The 13,209-nt window shown below is 47.1% G+C and overlaps 1 protein-coding gene across 1 annotated transcript in view; it reads left to right on the top strand.

Annotated features, from left to right (window-relative positions):
• TRIM71 (tripartite motif containing 71) overlaps window positions 1-13,209 on the top strand; it is an 83,064-nt gene that overhangs the window by 11,426 nt on the left and 58,429 nt on the right. The window lies entirely within an intron of this gene.

Genomic DNA, 13,209 nt, shown 5'->3' with positions numbered 1-13,209 from the left:
CAACCTACTATCATGTCAAGGGACCTGGTAACATTGTTTTCTTACAGTATGTTTCATTTAGTAGTATGGATGAATTATGAGTAGCCATTGGACTAGTCAGTATTGGTCTCTGTAATGGGACAAGCTTTAATATTAATCTTTTGTGATCTTGATCCCTGTCATGTCAGGTAACTGGGTGCGGGGTGTCAAGATAAAGACCTTCTAGCACTTCTGTGTTACAACTTTTACATGATACTGGAAGTAAACTATATGCTTACAAATAATAGAGCAAATGAAGCCACATGAATCTCTCACTGTGGAAAGGAACCTGTTAGAGCTAGTCTATATCGAATTTTAATATGCCCATTGCTAGGGCCCTACCAAATTCACAGCCATGAAAAACACGTCACGGACTGTGAAATCTGTATAGTATAAAGCACATACAAAGACCAGATTTCACGGGAGAGACCACAGTTTTTTCAGATTGGTGGTCCTGACACACAAGGGAGTTGCAGGGGCGTCACAAAGTTATTTTAGAGGGATTGCGGTATTGCCACCCTTCCTTCTGCACTGCCTTCAAAGCTGGGGGTGAGGGTGGAGAGTGGTGGCTGTTGGCTGAGTGACCAGCTACGAAGGCAGTGCCATGCCAGCAGCAACTCGGATGTAAGGGTGTCAATACCATACCATGTCATCCTTGCTTTTGCGCTGCTGCTTTTAGAGCTGGAGAGCCATAGAGTGGCGAATGAGGGCTCAGCTTTGCAGGCAGCAGTACAGAAGTAAGGGTACCAATACCATACCATGCCATCCTTACTTCTGTGGTGCTGCTCGCGGCGGCTCTGCCTTCAGAGCTGGGCTCCCAGCCAGCAGCTGCTGCTCTCCGGCTCCCCAGCTCTGAAGGCAGCGCAGCTTCCAGCAGCAGTGCAGAAGTAAGGGTAGCATTACCACAACTCTATTCTTGCTGCCCCCCAATAACCTTGTGAACCCCACCACAACTCCTTTTTGGGTCAGGATCCCTACAACTACAGCATCATGAAATTTCAGATTTAGATATCTGAAATAATGAAATTTGTGAATTTTAAAATCCTATGACCGTGAAATTGACCAAACAAAGCCGTGAATTTGGTGGGGCCCCTACTCGTCACATGGATGCTGCCTCTGATAGTAAAGAATCAGTCTGAAAACAGCAGTAACTACAGGAAATGATGCAAAATAATTACTGAAACCATGAGAGCCTTGAAACTCTCTTAGTCCAAAGTTGGCACCAATCTAATTTTAAATAGGAATGATTACAAGTGTCTTAATACTTGACTATTTTTGCTTTCCTTTGTAGTAAGTGTGACCTTCAGTGGCTTTGCCACATGGGCAAAAAGGTGCTGGCTATTGACAAACCTTCAATAAGAAGTAGCAGAATATATCTACTTCATTAGAAATTCAGGTCATCTATCCTGATCTCCATCTTAGATGCTCCTATGTGTACTTAGTTTGTGGTGGGTTTTCTTTCTCCTGGCTCCTAAGCTACTGGTTTCCTTTTTAGGGACTGTACAGAGATTGTTAGGGTATTTCTACGCTGCAGTTTGACACCTGCGGCAGGCCCTTGCCAGCTGACTCAGGCTCATGGAAGTTGGGCTGTGGGGCTCTTTAATTGCAGTGTAGACATCTGGATTCAGGCTGGAGCCCAGGTTCTAGGATAGGGGTCGGCAACCTTTCAGAAGTGGTGTGCCGAGTCTTCATTTATTTACTCTAATTAAAGATTTCGCGTGCCGATCATACATTTTAATGTTTTTTAGAAGGTCTCTCTCTACAAGTCTATATGTTATATAACTAAACTAGTGTTGTATTGTAAAATAAACAAGGTTTTCAAAATGTTTAAGATGCTTCATTTAAAATTAAATTAAAATGTTGATCTTACGCCACCGGCACGCTCAGCCTGCTGTTGGTCTGGGGTTCTGTTCACCTAGGCCTGCAATGGGCTGAGTGAGGCCTGCAGCTGGGACCCCAGCTGGGAAGGGTCTGGCAGCCAGAACCCCAGATCGGCAGCAGGCTGTGCGGGGCTAGCAGCCGGGACCCCAGACCGGCAGTGGGCTGAGCGGCTCAGCCTACAGCCACTCAGAGGTTCCATCTTCCGGCTCCTGCCAGCCAGGATCCCAGCTGCCAGACCTGCTCCCGGTGCCGGTCTGGGGTCCCAGCCCTGTCCACATACAGTGGGTACCTACCTTCTCCCTGGTTCTGGCCCATTCTCTTCCTCTGTCTGCACTGAGCTGAGACTGGGAGTGGACTGAGCACAGGGCTAGGGGTGAAGGGTCTGACCAGGAGCTAGAATGAAGGAGAGGGCTCAGGGTTGGGGCAGGAGGTTTGAGTGTGAGGGCACTCACCTGGGCAGCTCCCATTTGGTGTGAGGGGTGCAGGGGCTCCTGTTTGGTGCTCAGGATGTGGTGGGACTGGGGATGTGGGGGATGCAAGAGTTAGGACAGAGGGCTGGGGGCATGTGAGGAGGGTGCAGGTGTCAGGGTAGTGGGGCTGAGTATGTGTGGGGGTGCCAGTCAGGGCTGGGGTCATGTGGTGGTGGTGGTAAAGGAGTCAGTGGGCTGGGTGGTACAGGGCTCAGGGCAGGGGCCTGGGTGACTGCCCCCCCCCCAACCCCCCCACTCCTTGTCCCGACTACTCCCTCCTGGGACCCTTGCCTCCCATCCCCTGACTGCCCCCTTAGGACCCTACCTGTCCCCTGACTGCCCCAACCCTTATCCACACCCCAGCACCCAGATAAGCATGGGAGTCCAGGGGGTCTATCTAACTGCTCCCCACCACCTGACAGGACCCCCAAACTCTGGATCCATACAACCCGCCTCATGCTTCCTGCCTGCCCCAAGCCCTCTCCACACCCCTACCTCCGGACAGTCCCCCTAGAACTCCCAACTCATCCAACCCCCCCAGCTCCTTGTCTCCTGACCACCCCCTCCAGAGACACCCCCCCCCCCCCCCCACACACACACACCCTAACTGCTCCCCCAGGACCCTCCTTGCTCCCTGACCCCTATCCATCCCCTAACAGACCCCGGGACTCCCATGCCCCATCCAACCTCCCCCACTCCCTGACTGCCCCCTCGAGAGACAACCACGCCCCCCGGGATCCCACCCACCCTGCTCCCTGTCCCTTGACTGCCCCCACTCCTTACCCACCACCCCGCTGGGCCCAGACCTGGCCCCCTTACCATGAGGCTCCCTGCTCATCCGGAGCCCTGCCGCCACCACCCCCGCATATGTAGCCCTGCCCCTCAGAGCGCTGTGTGTGTGGTAGCAGGGCTCCGGATGAGTGGGGAGCGTCTTTCCCTCCCCACAGAGCCAAACGCTGCCCCACGGGAGCGCCCAGCCCCAGAGTGCTGCGCGTGCACGGCAGGGCTCTAGGGGAAGGCAAGGGAGGGGGTGCTGGGACCGCGGACCCCGAAGCTTGCTGCATCGGCAGGATTTTTAATGGCATGTGGAGTTCCAGCAGGCAGCCGCGTGCCATCTTTGGCACGCGTGCCATTGGTTGCCGACCCCTGTTCTAGGACCTTGCAAAGTGGGAGGGCCGCTGAGCTTAGGCTGCAGTCTGAGACCAGAAGCCTACACTGCAAACAGACAGCCCTGCCGTCTGAGTCATCTGGCATGGGCCAGCCACAGAGTTTTTTTTTTTTATTGCAGTGTAGACATAATCTCAGTAGAGAGAGGTGCTGATGAATGGCTGCAGGCAAGCTCATTTGGTTGGCGAAGGCTTCACTCAGGTCTATTAGATGTTGTCATTATCTACTAAAATGAGTAATATTTCATCATCAAACTGTATCCATTACAGGGCTTACTTGAGGAGTGATGAAGTCGGTCTTCCCTCTCCATACATGCCAAACAGCAGGGTGTAGTGACTTTGAGTCAGATTTTTCAAAGATATTTAGATGACTAAAGATATGGATACGTGCCTAGTGGGACTTTTAAGAAGTGCCTAACACCAATCTGAGTTACACTTGTAGGTGCTTCTGAAAATCCCATCTTCCTCTTTAGGCACCTAAAATGCCTTTGAAAATCTCTCCATTTGTTCCTGAAATGGTAAGTAGTCTGAAATGAAATAGACTGCTTGAGAGAAAGTTCAGTCAGCAGAACATAAAAAAATGAGTGAAAAATTCTTGAGAATCTTTAGATGAGGCTTAACCAGGAAAAACTATTAATCTCACTGGAGAAGGAATTCATCTACCTTCCTTCCTGGTGGGCAGAGGTGACTTGAGATCTTTTGGAGGTTGAACTCCTAGTTCCCTATTCTAGCAACCATTGGCAACAATCAGTCAACCACTGCTGCCCCTCACAGATTATCTATCAGTCTGAAAAAAGTTAAAGAACATTGGCTGTATGTCTGATAAAATGCTTAGCAGTCAGATAATTACTGGTGCTGACATTTTATATTGTCGTCATTCGACTTCAGAGTTAAAATGAATGGGAGTACTCCAGGACTAAAACAGTATTCCAAGAGGTAATTTGTAGACATGAGCAGATGGGATAGCAGCAGTCACAGTCTGAAAGTTATGTTCTTGGGCTTGAAAGCTTAATTTTGTAAATGAGAGCTTCCGATGAGACAGATTCTGCTTACTATTCTGTGGCAGGATAATTACAATGAACGTAGGCCCATTGCCCATCTTGGTATGGGCCTTATGGCATTGGCTGCATATTGGTGAGTTCAACATGTGCAACCTAAATAATGCTTTGTGGTTGGCCACTTAAATTTGTAGCGACATGCTGTACACAAGGGTTTGGACTGGTTCCAAAGACTTTTTTTCTTACACTTATCCGTTCTTTAATCATCGTGTCATGTCCATGATGGCCGGTGATGTGAGATGTCAGATTGCTCACAATATATACTGGTATTCTGACTTTGTTCCTTGAAATAGCCACACTGAGAGTTGTAGATCTTTTTGGTGTAAGAAAGGGGGAACCGTGTGTGTGTATATGTATGTGTATATATAAATATAAGCTTAATGTTGCATCAAAATGAAAAATGTATTACACTTTGAACTAGGCTTAAACAATTAGACTAATGAATATTCTAGTTTTCATATCACAATTCTGTTCGTTAATCATGCATGTGGCAGAGTAATTGCATACTGCATTGTATTAAATGGACCCTTCTGTTTGTTATAGTCTGTTTCATTTGGAGGTCATTCAGGGTGTCAAAACTGCTTTCTAGCTTTATTTCATTACAAATGTGATTCCAGCTGTTGCTTCAAGCCCATACTTATACAGAGCAACACAGCTAGAACCAAGACCTAAGACATAGTAAACAATAAATTTCTTGAGAACCTATGTTTAATTCTAGCTTCTCCAAATCAAATATAGTTACTCACAAAAAGCTTCATTTTGTAAAAACTAGTGTCCATGCTTAAATCTATAGTATAACCCTTTGCGTCTTTTTTCCAAACTGAAAAGTCCTAGAAAAGAGGAGACTAGGTGGGATATGATAAAGGTATATAAAATCATGAGTGGTGTGGAGAAAGTGAATGAGGAAGTTATTTACTTCTTTCCATAATATAAGAACTAGTGGTCACCAAATGAAATTAATGGGCAGCAGGTTTAAAACAAATAAAAGGAAGTTCTTCGCACAGTGCACAATCAACCTGTGGAACTCCTTGCCTGAGGAGGTTGTGAAGGCTAGGACTATAACATGGTTTAAAAGAGAACTAGATAAATTCATGGAGGTTAAGTCCATTAATGGCTGTTAGCCAGAATGGGTAAGGAATGGTGTCCCTAGTCTCTGTTTGTTTGTCAGAGGGTGGAGATGGCTGGCAGGAGAGAGATCACTTGATCATTACCTGTTAGGTTTACTCCCTCTGGGACACCTGGCATTGGTCACTATCAGTAGATAGGATACTGGGCTGGATGGACCTTTGGTCTGACCCAGTATGGCCATTCTTATGTTCTTCTTAACTGGCCTGATTTTCGTAGCCAGTTCTCCCCTGTTACATTTACCCAATGGGGAGCAAAGGGAGCAACTGCAGAACTAAAGCTGAGGGAATCTCAGTTGGAAGACTAGGTGAGGAAAAAAGATAAAGTGCAGGATTCAGACAGGAAGCTGAAACTAACTGACAAATGTCTCTGAGCAAGAAAACATTTTGCTTGCTTTGATTGCTATATAAAATAAAAGGTAAAGGTACCAAACTATAGTTTCCTTCCTCTTGTTCACCTCTTCTCCCCATCCCCCAAATTGAAACCTAGTCCCGAAGGCCAGAAGAAGGGAGTAAATGACTCCTCCTCTATTCTGAAATAATTTTTAGACAAAGGAGCCATAGCTTCCATTTTTCTGTCATCCTTTTCTTTTTTTGTGTGGGGAGGCATATTACTTTATGGGATCAGAAATCAATCAGCAGAAAGTCTACTTGATCTTTACTGAGGGCTTGGCTACACTGGAGAGTTGCAACACTGGTGGTGGGTTTACAGTGCTGCAACTTAGTAACTGTCCACACCTGCAAGGCACATCCAGCGCTGCAACTCCCTGGCTGCAGTGCTGGCTGTACACCTGGTCTGCTTGGGGTATAACGATTGCAGCGCTGGTGATGCAGCGCTGCTCATCAAGTGTGGCCACCAAAAGCACTGTTATTGGCCTCCGGGGTATTAGGAGGTATCCCAGAATTCCTGTCCACAACAAACTGGAAGAATGGCTCAACTCCAGCTCCCCGGAGCTACTTATCTAAACAAACACAGCTGCTCTTTGCTCCAGTGAGCAATGAGCAGAGGCAGGGGAGTTGCTTTGGAATGTTCACAGCTGTTTGCTTGAGGAGAGAGGGGAGTCCGTGTTGAGCAGCTGCTTATGTGGTCTGAAGGCTATTTAGGAGTGCATAATTTTTATTTAGTGAATAAGAGGGGGTGGGGGAAGGGGTCAAAACTTTTAAAATGATTGAAGGTAGGTGCTGTGTATCTTCCAGTCCTTAGAACTTGCAAGGCAGGGAGCTGAGAACAGTGTCAGCTCCAAAAATCCACACTCTGTCTCCCCCACGCTCCCTGTCACGCTCCACCCCACCCCCCCTGTTTTGAAAAGCACGTTGCAGCCACTGGAACGCTGGGATAGCTGTCCACAATGCACCACTCCCAACAGCGCTGCAAATGTGGCCACGCTGCAGCGCTGGTAGCTGTCAGTGTGGCCACACTGCAGTGCTTTCCCTACACAGCTGTACGAAGACAGCTGTAACTCCCAGCGCTGTACAACTGTAAGTGTAGCCATACCCTGAGTATTTTGTTACTTATGTGTCCTCCTTGCTTGAGCAAATGACTGGAAAGATTTGCTTAGTGTATTAGAAGCTTCAGTCATGGACCAGGTCTTCATTGCACTAGGCTGTGTCTACACAAACCGTGCATGTTCCCTCTCTCTCTTTAACCCCAGTTATCTTTCCATCCCAGCTATCCCCCCTCCCCCCACCTCGCAGCCCAAACACAAGACGTCAGCTCAGACAGAGGCCTCCAGGAGGCTCTGGAAGTCCTACTGTGACCTGTATTGTGGGGTTAGGGATCAATGGTACCCTGCTGGGGCCAGTATCTGTTCCCTTATATACCTACCCCCTGGCCATATGTGGGCCCATGGAATCTATACTTTTGGGACCCAGACTATGAGAACCCTGGGCACTGTCGTCCAAAGATCACCTCCAAGGGAGGAGTCTCAGCCCTCTGTTGCTTACCAACTGTTGTTGTTGTCTGATTCACTGACAGCATCTTCATTTTCATGTGAGGCAGTGGCATCAGTCTCTCCTCTCCCCTAGATGATGATAGACATGCCAGGAGCTCTTGAGGAGGATTATAGAAAGCCTCCAGATCCCATTGGAAAATGTTCAGGCTCCTTCCACCCATAAACTTCTAGACATTTTCCCAGGGCCACCCAGAGGATTCAGGGGGCCTAGGGCAAAGCGGGGGAGCTGTGGTGCTTATACTCACCCAACGGTGGTCTGGGTCTAGGCCTTTGGCAGCACCGAAGGGCCCCTCGCTGCCAAAGACCCAGACTGCCACTGGTCCAGGGCTCGCGGGACCCCTGCGGGGCCCAGGGGAAATTGCCCCACTTGCACTCTCCCCTCCCCCTGGGCAGCCCTGCATTCTCCACTCTATGGCTGCTTCTGAAGTGGTGCTCACAGTCAATGAATCCATATGGGAGCTTGCTAAAGCTGTTTAGCACACACCGGTCACCTGTGCCCTGTTGCTAAAGAGGGCTGAGAAGAAGTACTTTGTGCCCTCTAAAGGGACTGAATTCTTGTTCTCTCAATCTATCCTGAGCTACCTTGTGGTCCAGGCTGTAATGGAGTGACAGTGGCTGTACCAGTCCAGTCCCGCTCCCTTGGTCCATGTGACAGTTGAAGATCTCCCCTTTGAGGGTAACAGCCTGTTTCGTGAAAAGACTGTGTTGCTTCACTCTCTCAAGGACTCTCATGCCATGCTCTGCTCCTTGGGAACATACATCCTGGTACCTTGCAGGAAAAATTCTAAGCTGCCACCTCATAGGTACTGACCAGCCCCCAAGGACATGCCAGACATCTCACACCATCACAATTCCCTCTTCAGATCCCAGCCCTGCCTATCAAGAAGGCATTTTGACAGGGCACTTGAGCCATCAACCAGTCCTTGCACAACCAGTCTCCTATGTCCCCTTTGGTGTCTCCCTGATCTGTTTTCTTCTAATGTGGCAGCATATAACGTCATGCAGAGCAGTCTCTGTACATTTATTTTAATCAGCTACACAATCAAATTCCTGTCTCCTCTTTCTCCAAAACTCCCTTGCCTGTCTCTCTTCAGGGACCCCACTCATGAGACGATTCCCAAACAGGAGGTGGGCTCCTTAATCCAGCTGTGAGCAATAAAGCCTGTATAGCCTCAACACAGGCAGAAGGGCCCTTAATTCAAATACTTCCTAATCCCGAAAAGGAAGGGGATCAGGAGACCTAACCTGGACCTAAGCAGCTGGATATCTTAATCCGTCATTCAGGATGATTACCCTGGCTCCTATAATCCCTTTCCTGAATGAACACAATTGGTATGCAATCCTTGGTTTGGAGGATACTCGCCCAGTGCACAGGAGATTCTTCTGCTTTATGGTGGACCTGGAACCCTTCAGCCTATGGACTGCCCCAAGAGTCTTTCCAAAGGGTCCAGCTGTGGTAGTGAAGCACCAGCTCTGACAATGCAAACCAATATTTCCTTGCCCAGCTGACTGGCTCTTCAGGGGATGGTTGTATCAGAAGTCTCCTCCTTACTTGACCTATTTCACTCCTTGAGACTCTAGATAAATCCAGAAACATCCACTTTAACCCCTACAAGAGTTTTATAGACTTTATTTGGCATGAATCTGTTCTCAATTGAGCTAGGGCATACCAGCCTCAACCGATTCCTCTCCATGAGTGACCTCACTACTCAACTTGAACTCAGTCTTCAATGAGAGTTTGGTCCTACTGAGCCATGTGGCCTGGTGCACTGACCCCCTTTGCAAGGCACTGTCTCCAGTGCCTCTAGGCATGGGAAAGGTCTAGGCCCCAAGCAGAGACCCCTCTGGAAAAATGGGTCTTGCAACATCTGTCATCACTAACCTGAGAGGAAATAAAGAACAATGTCTGCATAGGGGTTCCTTTTATTACTGTTCCACCCATAAAGAGCGTTAGACGGATGCCTCCTTACTGGGTTGGGGAGTGCACCTGGACAACCATACACCTCGGGGTTCCTGGCTGCACAAGAATCTGCACAGCCAGATTTCTGCCCTTCATCAGGTCCTCTCATGTCCAGGTACTATCAGACATTTTGACCACTGTTTTGTTATAAACAGGTTGGGTAGGGATGCAAAACCATGTTCTGAAGTGTCCCTAGCCTCTGTTTGCTGAAAGCTGGGAATGGGTAATAGGGGATGGATCATTTGATGATTACCTCTTCTGTTCATTCCCTCTGAAGTACCTGGCATTGGCTACTGTTGGAAGACAGGATACTGGGCTAGATGGAGCTTTTGGTCTGATCCCCAGTATGGCTGTTATTATATAAACAAATAAATAAGGGTCAGCACCCCTCTCTGTAGAGAAACAATGAAGTTCTGTAATTCTGTGTCCAGCATCAGAGCCCCTTTTCTGCAGTGAATGCTGTGACAGACAACCTCTGCAAATACTTTCATGAAGATCGCGAGTGGGAGCTCTGTTCTTTTCGTGGTCCAATAGAACTTTTGGGCAGTGGGCATTCCCATTATGGGACCTCTTTGCAACCTAGGGAAGCAGGATATGCCCGGCCTATTGCTCTTGGAACACCTGGAGCACAATTCCAGAGGGGATGCCTTCCTAGTGCAGTGGCTGGACTTGTTGACGTACATCTTCCCTCCCACTCCCCTGCTACCTCACGTCCTTCAGAAGATCAAGCAGGACATGGTGCTATCAGGATTACTGCTGCCACAGTGGCAGAAACTGTTCTGGTTCTTCACTATCCTGCAGATATCTTCTTACCTGTGCATACACCTACAGCCCTTCCTGAGTCTGTCCCAGAACAGAGGCAGAACAAACCATCCCAACCTGGTGTCCCTCCATCTGGTAGGCCTAGTTTTTTGGATGGGCAAAGGCCTTGTCTTGCTCAGAGGAGGTTCAATCCATCTTCTCAATAGGGGGAAATCCTATATGCTATGTTGCCAGGTAGAAGAGGTTCTCCCTGTGGCCTCAGCAGCATCACTTCCCTCCTATTCTGGACTGTCTTCTCTCCTTGAAGTCACAGGGCCTATCCATCAGTTCACTGCAGGTACATTTATCAGCAATTTAATATTAATCCCTTCTATCTGCTAGTGGGAAAACTGCTCGGTTTTCACCCATTCCACAGTGGTGATGGTCTTAAAAGGCATCATCAGAACATTCCTGCTGGCATTGAAACCTACACCTGTCTGGGACCTGAACCTGGTGCATGACCCCTCCATTTAAGCCCTTAGCCTCCTGGTCTGTCTTACACTTATCATCATTGTTTTGTTTTAAGGTAGCGTTCCTAACCCCTATTACCTTGGCCAGGTGAGTTTGGGGCCCTTGTGACAGACCTGCCTTATGTTTTCTTTCACAGAGCTGCCTGAGATTATACCTCCAGGCTTAAAAAGACTCCTTTTGATGTTTTTTCACTAGAATCAAACAGATGACCTCCTAGTATTCGACCCAAAACCTCAAAGTAGTAAAGACAGGAGCCTCCATTCCTTGGATATATGCAGAGCTCTGGCCTTCTATCTGACCGGGACAAAGGCCTTTCAAAGATCTGAGGCTGTTTATCTCTCTCTGAGAGAATGAAAGGGGAAGCAGTCTCTTCCCAAAGACTTCCAAAATGGATTTCCAACTGCATCCTCCTCTGCAATGAATTTAAGGAAGTCATTCTTCCCCACTACCTCTCTTGCTGCTGGTTGGGAGCATAAGGATGCAAAGCGTGCAGGCACGGACCAACAACTGATGCTGCTGTTGAAGAGTTTTCAGTCTCAAGTGCGTGCACACCCACAGCGAGTACCCCGTGGGATCATACATCTCAAAGAACTCCAGTTAGTATGATGTAAGTAACCTTCTCTTTTTGGAAACTGATTTAGCAATTTTCCAGTTAATTGTGTAGCAGGCTATGCTGTGAGTGTTAATGATCTAATAGCAGCACCTATGCTAGCTCTCATTGGAGGAGGTAGAAGAAATGTCCATGGTTACTTCTAAGGTATGGGTCCAAAAACCAATTTTTAAAGTTTTTTAATTTAAATTATTACATGTAAGTCCTTTTAAGCAAAAAATGGATTCATGGCCCTGAAGGGGTAGGTGCGGGGAAAGAAGAATACTACTTTTGTTTCGTTTTTAAACGAATTGAGAACTAGGAAAAGCAAGTGATCAATATCTAATGCTCTTAGCACTTGCTTGACAGTGCTGCCTGCTGCCATCTGGCTAGACAACAGGAAGGCTGGTTTTTGCCTACAAAAGTACTGCACAGCTTTCAGTTGTGTGCTCTCTCATGTTCCCGGGGGTTGGGGGTGGGAGAGAGAAGGTAGTTTTAAGTTCTTGCTGAACATGAGCAGTGCAACTCTGAGTTACTATAGCAAACTTTTGTGGTTCTCTTTCCTTTTTCTGAGCAAGTAAGGTAGAACTTTTTGAATGGAAGCCTGCCCATTTTAAACACTATCTTTTTTTTTTTTTTTTTTAAAGCTCCCTCCTAGTCCAAGAAACTGTTTTTCAGAGTAAGCTGTCCTGCCTGTCATGTTCTTTTTCCCACATGGTGTTCTAGAGGGACCCCATTCCTTGAGGTCTGGGGTTCTTCTTTGTTAAATATCCCTGTTGCCATGAATTAATGCTTCCCTGAAATGTTTTTGATTGTGGTGTGGCAGGGCTTGTGACCTTGAAACCTATGGCTGAACATGTGAATTGAAGCTGCATCTTCCAATATATGGTAGCCACAAAAAATGTACTGGTAAGGCAGCCTTGGGCTTTCCCTAGACTAGCTGTTAAAGGTTGGGTTTTTAATACCTGTTTACACTACTGCCCTTTCCTTCCGTTTGCCATCCCAACCCTAAGCCACAAGGAAGAGAATTAAGGGAAGATTAACTTGAGAGAAATGTTTTTTCATAAAGTTAATTGAGAATTTTCCTTGTCTGTCAGACTGACATGCAGATGATGTCATGTGACATTCATATTTACTAGACACTCTAAGGAATAGCAAATTGCTGTCTTTATCTTAATATACTGTACTTTTGTGGTGGTGTTGTATATACTTCTTTAGAAACCAGGAAGCTGAAGTTCTGAAAAACACTCATGTTCATATTGTGGTAATGCTGTTGTACTGATGCATTGTCTAAAAGTGCTGCAATCTTTTCTAGCTGTAGCATAATCTAGGTTTAGAAGGGACAAAAGAGAGTTGAAAACTGTCTCATCTCATGTTGCATCCAGCTACAGTAGATTAGATAGTGGTATTAATTCTTGTCTCATCTACTATAAAACATGTAGAATTCAGTAACACTGTGGCAGGGCTAGTGAAGGATTTAGCTCCTTGTTTACAGGCTAGCAACCATGACCCCTTTGGGGGGGGGGGGTGTGTGTGTGTGTGTGTGTGTGTGTGTGTGTGTGTGTTTTTTTGTTTTTTTTTTAAATATCCACTGTAGCTCCTAAATGTACTTCTGTGACTACATTTCATGCCATGAGATGGGACCGTTCAGAGTCTTGATACCAAATCTTGTTTGATCTTGGGTAAAATTTTCAAAAGGGCCTAAGCCCTGTTACCCAG

The sequence above is a fragment of the Gopherus flavomarginatus genome, chromosome 2 (assembly GCF_025201925.1).
Source record: "Gopherus flavomarginatus isolate rGopFla2 chromosome 2, rGopFla2.mat.asm, whole genome shotgun sequence".
Lineage (NCBI taxonomy): Eukaryota > Metazoa > Chordata > Testudines > Testudinidae > Gopherus > Gopherus flavomarginatus.
Note: the sequence above shows the minus strand (reverse complement) of the source record. Positions and strands in the feature narration are given on the sequence as shown.